Source organism: Panthera pardus, unplaced genomic scaffold, assembly GCF_024362965.1.
Source record: "Panthera pardus isolate Hobbes unplaced genomic scaffold, ASM2436296v1 HiC_scaffold_15, whole genome shotgun sequence".
Taxonomy (NCBI): Eukaryota; Metazoa; Chordata; class Mammalia; order Carnivora; family Felidae; genus Panthera; species Panthera pardus.
This window is the reverse complement of record NW_026526710.1, coordinates 68,623,250-68,639,436: the sequence shown is the minus strand read 5'-3', so window position 1 is coordinate 68,639,436 and position 16,187 is coordinate 68,623,250. Positions and strand designations below refer to the sequence as shown.

The window sequence follows — 16,187 nt, the reverse complement described above, 5'->3', positions numbered from 1 at the left end:
TAATACTACTTTGGCATTCTGAAAGTGTTAATGTCTTTCATATCTGTTTAATGCTATTTAGGGATATTTATGATCACCTCTTGGTTACTCAGGGTAAAGTGTGTCGCAATTTTTTTTAAACAGACAGGAAAGCATTCACATGAGGAAACAGATTGCTTTAAACATGTGCTTCCTGTGACAGTAAAAAGAACAAATTAGATTTAACACTGTGTAATGAATGCATAAATGTGTACATTTAAGCTTTTAAGAGCTTTATGTTCAGTTCTGGTCACAACAAAAATTGAGTCACCTGTAAAAATTAAAGCTGCCTGGGTTGCTCTCAGATTCCTAAAATGCCCAGAAATTGAGATCCACACCTGATGATGCCTCATTGGAATCATAAAAAGAATGATATGTTAATGCTGGAGGGAATGAGAACGGTCCAGGGCACATGGAAAGGTTAAACCAGGTTAGAGTTTGATTCTATACACTCAGCAAAGAAATCAGAATGTTTCGGAGAACAGGGAGGTGAGTAGGATTTTACCACCATCTTCCTCTCTGTCTGGGAATCAGGGAAAAAATCCCATTCTTCTGAACCCCAAATATTCCTCTCTTTCATGAAAAAAAAAAAAAGGAAAAGAAAATCTGATGTTTACTTACTAGCGGCTGCTAAGATTTAATTACATAAGAAAAAGACTCCTTTTCTTATGTAATTCAGTTTGTGCTCATGTATGCTGGCTGGCAGGGAGTGAATAGAATATGAGTTAATATTTCCAGTTAGGCGCGAGTGCTGAATTGGAGGGCATGAATCCTCTCCCCATAAGAGTCTCTCCTCCTCCTCGCCATTTCTGTCTGAGCCCTGCGGATGGTGTGTTTCCTTCCCTTGTGCTTTCAAAGCTAAGGATTTGTGGCACGCTCCCCATCCCTCTGGCCAAGGAAGGCCAGGACAGAGTCCCTCAGGGGAGGGCACATAGTTTGGGGACATCTGACTCTCTCATATCACATACTGAGGTACTAATATCAAAACAGACTGCTTGTCGTTGCACGGTGGGGCAGTGCTTTTTTTGGCTGCCGTGGTCGAAATGAAATGGGCAAGCTGTAGTCCGCTTGGCATCAGATTGGGCTAAGGGAAGCTGGGAGATCAGAGTCAGACTGTGAATGCAAGTAACAGCCAATGGTTAACTTCCTTTTTGTGTGTCACTTGGCAGCAAGGAGACTGATGGCGATTTTCTTTTCTTTTCTTTTTCTTTCTTTCTTTTCTTTCATTTTTTTTTTTTTTTTTTTTTTTTTTTTTTAACGTGGGTAAGAGTTCAGTGCCCTGGGAAGAGCCGTAGACGCTGTCACGGTGCTTCCTCACACAGTTGAGTTGCGTTGATTTCTTGAGGCCAGTACAAGTGTTCCAAGCGCCAGCTCCCGGAACTGTGTACAGGGCCGCTGGACTTCGGATGAGGAAGGTAATCAGATGAGAGGTGATCCACACAGAACCTCACTGCTGATCTCCAGGAAGTCTTAGGGAAATCAGACTCTTGCAGAAGGCAGCGGAGCCAAAGGATAATATATGCACTTGACTGGATACTCCCTTGTATGCAGACACCCAAAGATATTTTTAAAATGATCACTACCGCACATCCCTCGTCTCCCATCAAAGATTCAAATCAGTTTTGGGCTGTCTGGAAAATGCAGGGCTAAAATAGCCAGATTGAATTCAGATGAAATTACCTTCTGCTTTTTGGGGAGGTTGTTGCTCTTGTGTTAGTCGAATTATTTTCTTTGAAGATTCGTTTGGAAGAGAGTTTGGGAGAATTTCTAGCCTCCCTCTAGAATTTCCTCCCATTTCTCTGTTTGCAAAGAGCTGTTCCCCAAAGGCGAAAAGAGCGAGTTGCCATCTTGAGGAGTGAATTGTATGTGTAGTGAGCACCAAATGGTCTCAAAGTTACCCCAGAATTTTCAATATCTCTAGTTGCTTTCAAATACTATTTATTCCCCTAACCGTTTGTGCAGGGTATCAGTAAGATGACCAACTTCTGACAACCCTAAAAGCAGGGAAGGAAGCTTAGAAATAGAATACCATTTGTCTGGTAATTAGAGTGTATCTCTTAAGAGTTCGAGAGAATTCTGATTAACCTTTCTGTTCCCACATTCTCACATAAAATTAGCACACCTTTTAAATTATTATCTAGTATTAAAACACATATTTTTGAGTCTTCTTAATGCAACAGGTTCTGGAGACACTAAAAGTGTGTTATAGGTTTCTAAAAAACTTCATTTTTCTTACATTTTAAATGTTCTGTTTGTGCAAAATTTCGAGAATCACCATAAGGGCTTCTTTGCATTTTTAATTTAGTAACTAACATATGAATAAATTTGCATATTAATTAGTTGCAGATTAAATCATGCATACATAATTGCCTCCTTACTGTGTTTAATGTTTGTCAAAATCTCCAGCCTGGTTTGATGGATGTCGTATGAAAGATTACAATTTGATGTACCCTTGGAAGTATTTACACCAATAATGCAAGATTCTTAATAGCAGAATTCTCTAGTTATATACAGTTACTAATAAACATGTAAGATAGGTACATGTCCCTTTGACTAAAATTTTTTCTTTGCACCAAATCATTTACTATTCATAATCATTAATGCATCTCCTAATTATACAGCATATGTCTGTTAACCCTTTCGTTGCTGGTCTTCAAATGGTAGCTTCTTTCTTTTCTTGCCCCCTAAAGAAAGCAAATTATTTGATAGCATTCTGAAATTACTGCATTGCCTTTTACTTCTTTCTTTACTAGTGTGTGGACACACCTCATTTGCCACTTACTCTCACCTACAGTTGAGAATTACGTGATCACGTCGTATTTTCCAGTTAAAGATCAAGAGATGACCCATGCACACACACTTAGCTGATGGGCTTTCACTTTTACCAACGTTGAAAAGAATTCAGATATTTGAAATGCTTCCTATTAAATGGTAAATACACATGCACACATGCACAGTTTTTGGAAGGATAATCATAGGATAAGTAAAATTATTTAAATTATGTTTTACTCCATTTTGAATATGGTAATGCACTTAATGTCTTATCATAAAATATAGAATGGATTTTTTTTTTTTTTTTGGTACCAGGACTGAGATCTCTACAGAAACTGACTAGAGAATGGGTGTTCTTGATTTGACAGAGTTAAAAAAATATGTATGCCAGTAAGTGTTCTTTTTAATTAATTCCTCAGGTATTTAATTTTTTTAAGTTTTATTTTACTCATGTACAGAGTAGACCAACTGGCATATTTTTTTTTACTATTTTGATGTCTAAGCTGCTTATCACACTGTATTACCCTGCATTAATGAGTATTCCTACTGTGCAAAATTCTATCAAAAATGATGGTGTGAATGTCATTTTTAATTGGAAGTTTATACAGTCAAATTTATAGTACACAACAAAAAATATGTACGTAATTCTGTTCCAAGCCTTTTTTAGGCAATTGATCTTTTTGGTTTAAGTATACATTTTTATCATCCTGACCTTAAATTTAGCTTGAGAATCCGGACAAATATTACTGAGTTTCAATTAATACCATTCTTGAGGGAAGAGGGAAACCAAGGCACAGGACAATTATAAAGCCTTTTAATTATGAGAGGAACAAATATAGAATCTATTTTCAGGAATCCCTCTTAAACATGAAAACTTGCTGACCAATTTTGCATGTTCCATAGAAGCCAAAATATCTGCTTTCTGTCTATTCTATTGTTGAATGCCTTGCATTTATATGCTTATTAAGGAGACAAAGGTTAAAATGAGTCCAAAGCATAAAGAGCTGCTTTCCTTTCTTTGATTCTTACATAGGAGAAATAATACCTCCTGCTCACCTACCCCAGGGTCGTTTTCTTCTAATCACAAAGCACAATGAACTATTTATTGATTTAGCAAAACATTCTTTTGCAACAGGCAATATAGCATTAAATTATTTAGCAATGAGAGAAATTAAATGAAAGCTGCAAAACTTACACAGGGAAGCAAACAGACCCAAAACATCTTATTTGTCCACAGCCATTGTGCCTAGGTAATTCAGGGCATATGGTATGTAAATGATGTTTGGAGACCCTTGCCAAATCTACACACGGCGGGATAAATTAAGGACAGGTTTCCCTGGGTGTAAGTCCCACAATTGTGACCGGCACACTCCCTGCTTGGATGTGCTTGTTCCGTTCTTGTGTTTTAGCAAGAGCTTCACACAGCATTCAGTGGTCAAACCTGGTCCTCAGCCTGCTTCGAAGACATTATTTTTAATTTGTGAGGATTGATTTTATAATTAAATTTAAAATACAGCACGAGTTTCTCTTCCCCTTACATTTGAAAAGTAAGGTGTGAATAATTCATCAGTATATATTTAGATATTACCCATTTAAATGGGTATCTTTGACAATGGAAATCAAGTGCACTGAAGAAAGGTATTACTAAGCAGTGACTTTTTTCTAGGTCAAGATTAAGATATTTGCTAGAACAGGAAGTGAATTATTTTGAACAATTAGTAATTTTAGTCCCAAATTAGCCCAGTTGTAATTTATTAATTCAACTTTGTAACTCAAATTACTAGTATCACTTAATATTTGAATTATTATTTTCAAGTATCTGCTCTCACTTCTAGAAAGGTGAAATCACTATCTGCTTCTTCCATTTAAAACTTCTTTGAAATAGCTGCGAGGTTATGCTATTTCCTTTCTTCTGAAAGGAATTTCTTTTCTAAGCTGGGTGTTGTGGCCCGTAGTTTTTGCTACTTTAAAGTCCATTTTGATTATCTTGGAACTGTATAATTGGAGATTTTGTTTAGAAGTGTTGGCAGTTCCTTTCCTCCTATGATAATTCATCAGCAGATACCTAGGTAGTGCATTTGCATGAAGACTTAATTATGAATACAAGACTTAAACATGTTATTAATGAAAGTTATTTCAGGGCATTTTAAAGTATGTAGAGTATGGTTTAGGATGTTTTGTTGTTTTTACTATTAAAAATGCTTTTTTTTTTTTTTTTTTTTTTTTACCAATAAAGCTGTTATTTTTGTAAGGATAATAGTATGTTTCTTCTATAAGGTAGCAGTTTAGGCGCTGTTCCTACTATTACCATTTCATTTATGAAACACAGATAACATGCTAGTTACTGTATGAAGAATGAAATTAGGTTCAGTTCCTGTCCATTGCTGTGTAAGTTGGGTAAAATCAGGGGGAAAAATACCCCTGAGATCAACATAAGTCAGTAATACTTGACACAGATTTAGCTTAAAAGTCATGCAAGTTGGTGGTGGGTCTGGAGGAGTTCATGTAATTATCATGTAGCCCGCAGTTGGTGAACTCAGGGTGAAGTTTTGAGCTGGTGATTCTGTGACCATCCCCTTGGTTCATTGAAACTACTTTGCACAGCTGTGCTCCCAACTCAACAACGGAGAGCAAAAACAATATTCGCTGGAAAATCAAGCTCAGTTGGCCTTCTAACTTTGCTGGGAACTTGCAGCCTTGAAAACAACAAAGGATAGATAATCACAGTTGAGATTACAGAGTCCAGATTAAATGCATTACACAGGAGGGGTGGTGTGGCCCAAGTTTACCCGCACTGTGCTAAAACCGTGAATGCCCACGTGTTAAGCACTGTAGTCACTTACCAAAATTTTTGGTTTTAAATGTCATTGAACCACATGTAAACAAAGCACCTGTACTTCATTCAAAAAAATTAAGGTATATGGAGAGCTGCGGAGGTAAGCTGAGGGATTCTTTTATTTTTGCTATTTGGTGGGAGGCAAGAGCCATAGACAATAAACACAAGCCATCTCAAGTATTAAAACAGTCTATTTTCATGTAATGTATGAATCAAAATGACTTAGCAGTTTTAATTTTTTTTTTTTTTAGAAAGAAAAGAATATAAAGAGAGAGATAAGTGAAATTTGCATCTCTACAGACAACTCTGCATAGCAAATTTAAGATTCTGGCAATTTCCTTACTAACATCTGAAAATTGAGAATGTATAGGAATCTCAGACAGATCCTTAATTATTGCGTTGCTACCAGGGGTCTCTGTGATGGTATCAATAAGTTAGGAAACTTTTTTGAAGAAGGAATAAACGGGGGCTCCTGGGTGTCTCAGTCAGTTAAGCGTTGGACTTCAGCTCAGGTCATGATCTTGTGGTCTGTGAGTTCGAGCCCCACATCGGGCTCTGTGCTGATAGCTCAGAGCCTGGACCCTGTTTCAGATTCTGTGTCTCTGTCTCCCTCTGCCTCTCCCCGCTGTTTTTTTTTTTTCTCTCTCTCTCTCTCTTGAAAAAATAAAACATAAAAAAAAAACGTTTTTAAGTGATAAGCAACTAAACTGATAACTAACTTATTTTAGCATAATGCATTCAGACCAAATTTCTCCTTGGTAAAGAATATTGAAACTGTATTAATTGTTTGTATATACTTAGGAAATTTTAGGGAGACCTGATGCATTAATCTTCTTTCATAAAAGATACGGCTTCTGCTTATCCCGATCTCAAGTATATTTCAAACCAGTCTTTATAAAATATTATAACCTTTCTTTTAGAAATCTGTGCAACATCAAGTATGTGTATCACAGAGGTAACTGGAGACAGAGAGTATAATTTCTATCATATTACCAAAAGGGGTCTATAGCTCTCCAAAGGTTAAGGAACCCTGATTTCAGCCAGAAGTTGTAGGAAGTGATTGATGATCCTACATCATCATATCCCCAGTCAGCAATGGATCAACACAAGGCTTAAGTATCAAAAAAATTCAGCAAATATTTATTGCACACCTACTAAGCGCCAGTATTCTCGGAAGGTACATAGCAGTGGACCGAATTCCTACCATTGTGAAGATTTACATGGCTGCAAGTAGTTGTTGAAACAAGACCTCATTAAAAAAAATTTTTTTTTAGCGTAGTTGACACACAATCCTTCATTAGTTTCAGGTGTACAACGTAGAGATAGAGACTTGACATCTCTATATGTTATGCTGTGCTCATCACAAGTGTAGCTACCATCTGTCATCATACAATGCTACTACAATGTCATTGACTGTATTCCCTAAGCAAAAGTTCACTTTATAATGCTCCACAGGGTCCCAACACCACGATCCACCTTGTGAACTAATAAATACAGAGGCTATGCTTCTTAAAAGCCCAACAATTGATGTAATCCCACAGTCCATGATAACAATATAATAGATAATAGATAAAATCAACCACAGAATCTAGTGTAATCGTCAGTGAGGTTTTTTGTCATCGGCCTATTTTTTGCTAGCAGTGAAACAAAATGACATCTCTTTAAAAAGGTTTTTATTTCTCTAGTCCTTAAAGTCAAGTTAAATGGAATGTTTTGGGAAGGACAAAAGAAAAAGTTAAATACGTGGAAATGGCATGGAAAGCACCTGCTTGTTTGTTTCATGTTCCTCCACATCGTTAGGAAATGATGTTTGGCCATAGGAGAATCTGTTGTCCCTCTAATAAAATGTTATGAAATTGGATTTTGAAAGGAGACTATAGATTGACTAAGTAGGGTGGCTTCACCAAGGAAAATTAAAGACTACAGAAAACAAACAGGAGTCTGCATCACGCATACACTAACCGACAGAACAGTATCACTTCTCAAAAGTGACAGTGCAGGCATGTATCCATTTTTATATCTCTGGCACATTGTTGGCACTATTAATTATTCCATTGAGAAAATAGCCGCTCTATACAGAAGAAAGGAAGATAAATGAGTTCCTCCAAGCCCCCTTCTGTGAAGTGTAAGTGTAAATGAATATGCTCTCTGCCAGCCCAACGAATAAAACTCAGTCCGTCCCTCATCTTCAGCTGTTTATGATCCAGGTGAGGGAAAGGGCAGACTCACGAAACCAAAAATAGCCATTAGAAAATTTAAAAATTTAGGGGGGCAATTTATCATAACTACGTGTATGTCCGTGTTTTATCAGTAAAAAGTAAGTGTAGCTCTATTTGAAATGTTTGTCTAATGATATGCTCATTTTTCCATTTCATGAAGGCTTGACTTATTCTCAGATTGAACTTAGGGCTAACTATAATGTCTTTGACAATTCTGGACTTGATGATTTCTGTCATTGGGGAAAGGAAGGAAATAAATCCCTTTTTGTTCCTCATTCAGTCAAAGAGCAAAACGTGATTAAGGTCTTATTAGGTATGTATTATGTTGTTAGAGGGTGGGGCAGAGAAAGTTAAATCTTGATCTCTACTCTTTATAAATGTATATTATTTAGGGGCAATAGAGTAGGTGCATGATGTACTTGGCAACGATTTATGGCATTAAACTTTGTTGGAGAATCCAGAGGATCTAGAATGGTCCTTATCTGGAAGTGACTACAGAACTTGATGTCATTCTGTTTCGGAGAGTTGCCGATCTGGCAGATTAAGACAGAGGCCACAGATACGCAACTGAACTTCTGTCTAGCAGCTTCTGTGTATATTTTCCCTAGAGTTGAACTTTTTTTTTTACTAAACTGCAGAAACAATTTTTGATTGTCTTTGTGTTTTCAGAGATCGATTGTCCAGAGATGTATCTCATAAACCGTCGATCGCAGAATTTCAAACTTGGGAAAAAACCCCGTCATGATCACAATTTAACAGTTATTTATTTGCAGTGTATTTATTTATAAAGAAACTGAGATTTAGATAAAGCCAGAACTCACTCAGGCTGAGAGAGCTAGATAGAAATTACGCCAGAACTCAAACCACCAACTTGGTTCCTGGCCTCCACATTCTACCCCTTTCTCTAACAAGTACAAGGGAGCAGGTGATGGGGATGGAAGTCTCATCCCCAAATATGTGGTTGGAGAATCAGAAACTAGCTCTTTTGGAAGTAATTTAAAAAAAAGAGTATTTAATTTTTTAAATTTACTTTTCAATGTTTAATAGTTATTGATCATGAAGTATGGTCACTTGTTTAATAATTGTACTAATAATGACTCGGTACAGAAAGGCTTAACTCTGAGAAAACCTTACACACACAGTAATTTTAAGTGTGCCTATTTTACTTTTTTTTCAAAAAGTATGAGAAATTGATCAGAGATCAACACTGCTGGCAAGTTCCAAGGACATGGCCCATGTACAAAATGGGTATGGCTTGAGTAGTTTCCCTTGCACATAACACATTTTTCACATGGTAGCATGAAGTAAGTAGGTCCCACATGAAGAACATGGCTTGCAGGCTCTGAACAGATGTTAGGGAACATGTCACATTCTGCAGTAAAGGAAAAGCTCCGACTGGGGGTAAGGGTGCGAGAGTCGACTCCCTTGGAATTTGGACTCCTCTTAAGCAGCATTTTAGGTTCAGCATGCATTTGATAATCTTGTTCAAAGAAGGCGAAATGCTGACTGACATTTTGGGAAACAAATAGAGGCAAATTCATGCTTCTGGTTTGTAAGCACCATAATTTGGCAATTTAGCACTGTTAACAATAATTCTAGTTATGATTATGAAGACATCCTTTTAAATCAGTTTTTACCAAACGATGAATGAGTGGAAATAAGACTATTACTGCCATATGACTTTGGGGAAGTCTTCACCTATTCCTGATATGGTTGTCCTATGTTAGGAGCCAAAATTTATCAATATCAAATTTTTTGCCAAACAATTCTAATTTTAATACTGTTTGTGTCAAGGAGAGCCTATGAGTTGATTTCCATTTTATCTAGTAGAAGCCCCAAATTGTCCTTAATTGCATCTTCTCCCTTTTAAAACTTCTTTGAAAATGTCTTTTGGCTTGCCCATGGGATTTGCCAGAAGCTCTTTTCTCTTACCAGATGTGGGTACAAAACTTGTCTCACCTGTCCCATCATGGTCATCTCTGTGTTTGCATGTGGAGGAAATCTTTAAGTGCTTATGGTTAACAGAACAAAGAGATCGTTTATTTTTTAAAACTCAGTAGCTAAAATTCAAGGTCATACTGAGTTAAAGAGCACAACAGCTAGGTCAGGAATGGACTTAAGCTTTAGGCTGTGGACTGACCTTGAGGGAACTTGAATCTGCTACTCCTTTCCCTTTGAAATAACCGTAATTCTTGCTCGAAGTGGCTGGTTTCCAGTTACACAAGAGGGTATTTGGGGCAAAACCTTTATAAAACAGGCACGTGAGATAGGCACTTCAGTAACGGATGTGCATAGGATGCTAATTCTTGTATGGTCACTCACTTCCACTTTAAAACTTACTGGTTTTATTCTCTTTACCTACTCTTTTTTATTTTGCGTGTTTATCAGGGATAGCCATTAAAGTATTTGAAAATTGCTTGTTCTCTGCCCAGCAATTCGTTGTTCTACTTGTTGGACGATGTCAAACAATTAAATGTAATCAACAGTTTAGAACCTCAGGAAATTGTTAGAATTTCCACCCCAAAGAGGGTTGACAAACCCTAGACAATTATTCTATTTAGAATGGAAATGGTTTTCATTGTGATATCACATTTCCCTCTGATCATTGAGCAATGCATTGGGAAGCCCAGTATTTATTCGCAAATTTTCAAAAATTGTGTACATCCTGTGCCCGGATTCCAATCTGCTTCATCAGTCCATTTTGTCAAAAGTTTCTCAAATGGAATCCTTCATTCGGACAAACAAACATACCCAGGATTTCCCCCCTTTAACTTTTTGGGAATTCATTTTTACACGTGCATCAATGCGACGGAAAAAACAGTTGCGTCTTATTTCATCTGCTTCAGGTGATTGTGGTAAGCCTGCTATAGCTCTCTTCATCTGGGAAGTGCTGCCATCTGAGTCAACTTCCTCCGTCTCTGTTTTTATATTGTCCAGGGTGATGCTTCCTCATTGCACCAAAATAGAAATGGTTTGTTTTTGTATCAAACTTGGAGACTGGCTATGGATTACACTGGGTTAGGGTAAAGGAATTTTTTTTTTTTCAAGAACATTCCACTTACCCCAAGGGAAAGAGATTGATGTACTAGAGACAAAGGAGAAGCGTTAATGATTTTTATTCCCTTAACTAAAACATCTCCTTTAGTCGCCAGAAGTATCACTTGTACTATCTTTTTTTTCTAATTTCATTTAATATTTCACAGATTTGGTAGAACAAATGTGTAACTTTTGCAAGTATGGGTCTTTGCGTGAAATTGAGGAAGGAAGAAGTGAACTTCAGGTGGAGTCAAGCATGTAGTTTCCATTGTAATTAAACCCCAAAATCTATATATTCTGGTCTTGCAACTTACTATTTCACTTCACCACATCACCCATGTTCCCCAGTCTGCAGGCTAATTCCATTTTATAAATTTGGCCTGTTGAATTTCATAGATATGATATTCATGTGGGTAATGGCATACTCATTGTATTCTTCACCACAGAAATGAGAAAATGTGTGAGAGAGTGGGGAAATGACTCTAACTAGATCTAACTGGAGACAAGAATTTGGGAACTTGGTTTTTACGTTTATTTAGCATGCTGTTGTTTGTCACCAAAACAATATTATGTCTGTGTGAGCTTTTATAATACTGTTTAAAGCAAAATAAGAAACTGTCTCTTTCTTCTGAAGAGAAATACTGCCACAGAAAGGTAGAAGTCAAATATTTACGGAACAAAAGTCTGGTTAAAATAGCCCACATTGCTTACCTTAGTAATCAATGTGAATTACATTATAATCAATATGACTACAAGCTATCTGACCAGCCAGGAAGAAAATAAATATTTGATCATGTGATAAACCATTTGGATGTCTGCATATGAACCCAAGCCGTATAAAAGTATCCAATTCAAGATAACAATACGAAGTCACTGATAAAGCCACAAATAGAAATTAGATTTCACAGTCTCAGCTGATAATTTGATACCTTTCTGTGATAAAAAGATCTTCCAAACTAAACTTGTCTATATTTGAACCGTACAAATACTTAAAACTGTTGTACCTGATAATATGTAAATGCTGCCAAGAGAGTAAGTTTATGCCACTGAGAAAATGCAGGTGGTTTGTGCTTTATCTCAGTTCTTCATGTAATATGGATTTACTTCCGATAAATATTTTTATATTCGTCTGACAAGTATATTTATCTGAGATAAGTATTTCCCCCAAATGAATGTGCGTTTTGAAAAAAAGTTTAAGGTAATTAGGATTCCAGTTGAGGAAAATCATTAACAAAAAATAGGTTACTCGCTTACTAAGAAAACATAGTTATTTTACATTCGAAAGATCTCAATACAAAGAAATGTAAGAATATACATGCAAGAAGTTTGTTGGTGTTCACTGCTGGATTGCAGGACTGTGTCAAGTCACAGGTATCAGGAAAAATTATTTTTAACTCTGTGTGTGCGTGTCTGTGTGTCTATATCCTCCTATGGATAATTAAATCTTTTACGAAAGTGTACTCGTACCTACTAAGGATTTCTGTCATTGCAGTTTGAGGTGGATCTTCGACATCAACCCCTCCTTGGGTCTAAGCGATCACCATTCACTAAAATTTGTTAAAATTAACAATCCATGTATATGCATTCACTAAGTAAACACTAACATTTTTTACCTTATGAATTAAATTTCTTCTTTCTAGTGACTTCTACTAGAGAGCAGAAAAATCCAATTGTTCAGCATCTGAATAAATCAAACTCAGTAATAACTCTTTTTTCAGCGGATATGGGTAGCTTAGATAACCTCCTTTCCCTGACTTGACAAATTTTACCATTCACTTATGTGTAAATATGAGGACATAGATTTTGATCCTAAAGCATCAACAGAAATAGATTTTCAAGTATCTAAGTGTACATACGGGCTTCCCACGCCAAGTGTGGCAGGCAATGCACAAGGCTTTGTGATTTGATATCTTTGCTTAATGGTGAAGAATATAGCATGGTTCTGTCGTTTCGAATCTTTTTCCACTTTAGTAGGCATGTGTTACCTACGTCTGTTTTGGGTGGAGATCATTTTCCCACTGTTCTCTAAGGCACCCTTCTTGTCTAGAGGAAACAACAGAGGAGGAACCAGGAAGAGCCCTCTCATTTCTAACATGTCAATGATATGCTGAACTAGGTGCCCTCTCATCTACGCTTCTCAAAAGAAGCGCTGGTGTTAAAATGAGAGAACTAAAACCCAGATTTGTGATACGACTTGGCCACCATCACACCGTGACCAGGTGTTAAGGTTGTAATTCTCAGACAGCTATGCCTGACCCTCACATTTAAGCCCTTGGGAGTTTAGAACTTTGCTCACATCCTGATCCCACTGCCTCAGGAGTTTTGTGATCTATGAAATGTCACGTAAGGTTCTTTGTGCCTTAATTTTCTATCTTTAAAGTAGGAATGATAATACCTGTCGCAGAGTACTGGTTATGAAGATTAACTGTAGGCAGTGGTATGTTCTTTAAATTGTATATCACTCTACATGTATTAGTTAACTGTTTTATGACCAAAATTTTTGATGGGGTAGATATTTACCTAAGGTGGTTATTTAATTTATAGGTATGCTCGTTCCCATTATGTTAGGTAATCACTATATATTGATGACTATTACTATTTTCCTTGGGGTATAATGTTTAGTTAAATTCAGCTGTGCTGGGCAAAAGGGAACAGCATTGTAGAAGTAAGCAAGTATTGTATGAGAAAAAGGAAAGTTTAGGTGTTCAGTGACTTGAACAGAAACATGGAGTTATTCCCATACTATCAAGTTATACCCTGGAGGGAAATGACACTCCCTTCAAATGACCATCATTCATTCCTCCTCCATCCACTCAACTCATTTATTGAGCACCTGCCTTATTCTGGGTGATGTACAAGGTCATGTGTGTGTGTGTGTGTGTGTGTGTGTGTTTATTAGGTTTATTTGGACTTTTCAGGAACTGCATAATACAGTCATTATTCAGGGAAAAAAAAGGTAGAATTTAATGAGATCTGTGATTGAGAGGGAATAGTTCAGTTCCTTACCATGTGACAGTTTGTTGTCTGTTGACTATATGTATGATTGTCCCTGCTTCACAATGAAAACATTAGTCTTTAGTCATATCTTTCCATGTTATTCAAGGGCACAGGCCCCATCTCCTCAACCATGTGGTCAGGTCTCTGAGAGCAAGAAGAGTGTTGTATGTGTCAGTACAACTCAATACAAAGTTGGGAATCGTTAAACGATTGTTTGTGAAATGATTGAATGAATACAAAAATCCAAGGCCCTTCACTCAAGTGGTATAGAACTTGTTCTTTAATGTGGCCATTCATTCCTTCATTCATGTATTCATTCAGCAAGTTTTATTGAATGTCCACCTTGTAGGTGATACTGGGCACACGCATTGGGGATTTCTGGTCTGATAGCCCCCAAATTTCTTATGACAACTCTAGATATGTGTCCCCAGTTCTCCTTTACCTCAAATGTATCTGTCAAGGACTTTTAGGAAAGTGATGAAAGAACTGTAAACTTCAAGTTATAGAAGAAGGTCAGAATCATGTGGATGTATTTTAAGTGGTCAATACTTCTAAACGATAGTTTTACTGGTGAGAATTTTTTCCCCCAAGAATGGCAGATGCTGCCTACCCCTAGTGTCCTCAGTGATGTTTTCAGCTGACCACCAGGGAGAGTGGTGGCTCACTCTTTTGTGTGGCTAACTTCCATTCCCTATCATTTCAGTGATAACAAGGGACTCCTGGCCTGTTAGGTAACTTGCCTAAGTATACACTGATGAAGCAAACAGACCAGGTCAGTGTCCCTTAAAAATTGGCTGCTCTGATTGAGACTTCTTTTAAAATTATTATGAAACACATGGATTCATGCATATAGCTTCAGTTGTTCTTAAAGTTCTGTGCTAACTCCCCACGCATCACACTAAAAATTTATCATGGGTGATATTTCTGTCACAAAGGAAACTTCAAAGTCTGAATTCGCAGAAATGTCTCAGTTGACAAGCCACTGACTTGAGTTCTGTGATTGAAATGTACTCCAAGGTCAACAAACCAAAACCTGAACATCAGTGGATGATAATACCTTCAGTGTCTCGATGGTTATAACACAGAGAATACCTGTCAAAGGAGGGTATCTTTATTAATCATTGCAAATTTATACTTCTGAAATTTCAGGCTCTTTTTCATTAGCTAATGAAGCCCAGAAGCTTAATGTTCTAGTACCATTTTAATTTTTTGAGTCCCATGTGCTGATTTGTCGGGGTTTAAAAATCTCTTTCACCTTATCAGATTAAAAACATTTATTTATGCACATGTTAACAATGTATTTAAAAGCAACGAAAGCTTCAATATTTAAAATATTAATTGTTGCTCATTAAAGTATGAAAATTTTATTTATACTTACATAATTAATAAAAAGGCATTTTATATGTTTGCAGGATGAGGCACTTAATGTAGATGAGGCAGAATGGTTATTTATCAAAATAGTTCAGAAATCTTCCTAGCGGTCCATCTATGAGAAAGTTAGACAGGATCTAGACACAGCCTTCTAAATAAGGGGTTTCTATGAGAAACAACAAAGGAACAGCAACAATAACCCCCTCCCCCCAACTTATCTCTCTTTAAATTCCAGCCTCTTTTCTAAGCCCTGGTTTTTACATACTCTCCTTTAGTAGGTGAGTACCCTGGCCTTATGTATGAAACACTGAGGGTGGTTTAAAGGTTACAAATGTGATCCTGTCAGATTGACAACTAACTGTTCTAATGAGGAAAAAATCCTCAAAGCATGAAATTTGAATGAAATGTGTGATTATAATTCAAGTACTGTTTACACAAACCTCTGGGGACCCTCAGAATAAATGCAGAGCAAGTGAGTTAGACAAACCTCTGGGCCTTCGCTATATGTGTGTGTGTGTGTGCGCGGTGTGTGTGTGTGTGTGTGTGTGTGTGTGTTTATTTTAGAGTGTGGGAGAAACTTTGCACCATGAAGCCAAAGCTTTGCTCTTCAGAACCAACACCACAGTCCCCCCTTGTTTATGAATACTGTATGTGTTTTGTTACCATGTTGAATTGTAAGGAAATAGGTGCTTTGAATTATTAAAGTTGATTCTTGAGAATAGATGTATGCTCGGGTGGCATTTGCTTCGGCATATGCAAATGATTTAGTTTCATTTGGGATCAATTCCCAGAGGCCCTCCTTTCCTGGGATGCTCTGAATTTGGCAAGCTCAAGTCAGCCCGTCTCTTCTCCCCCCTCCCCCTCCTCTTTCTTTCTTTCCTTTTTGTTTTTTGTTCCTTCCCCCCCCTTTTTGTTGGGTGATATAATATTTAAAAACA

General features: G+C 37.1%; 1 protein-coding gene across 35 annotated transcripts in view; it reads left to right on the top strand.

The window, feature by feature from the left end:
* TCF4 (transcription factor 4) overlaps positions 1–16,187 on the top strand; it is a 353,960-nt gene that overhangs the window by 239,580 nt on the left and 98,193 nt on the right. The gene's annotated exons all lie outside the window — the stretch shown is intronic.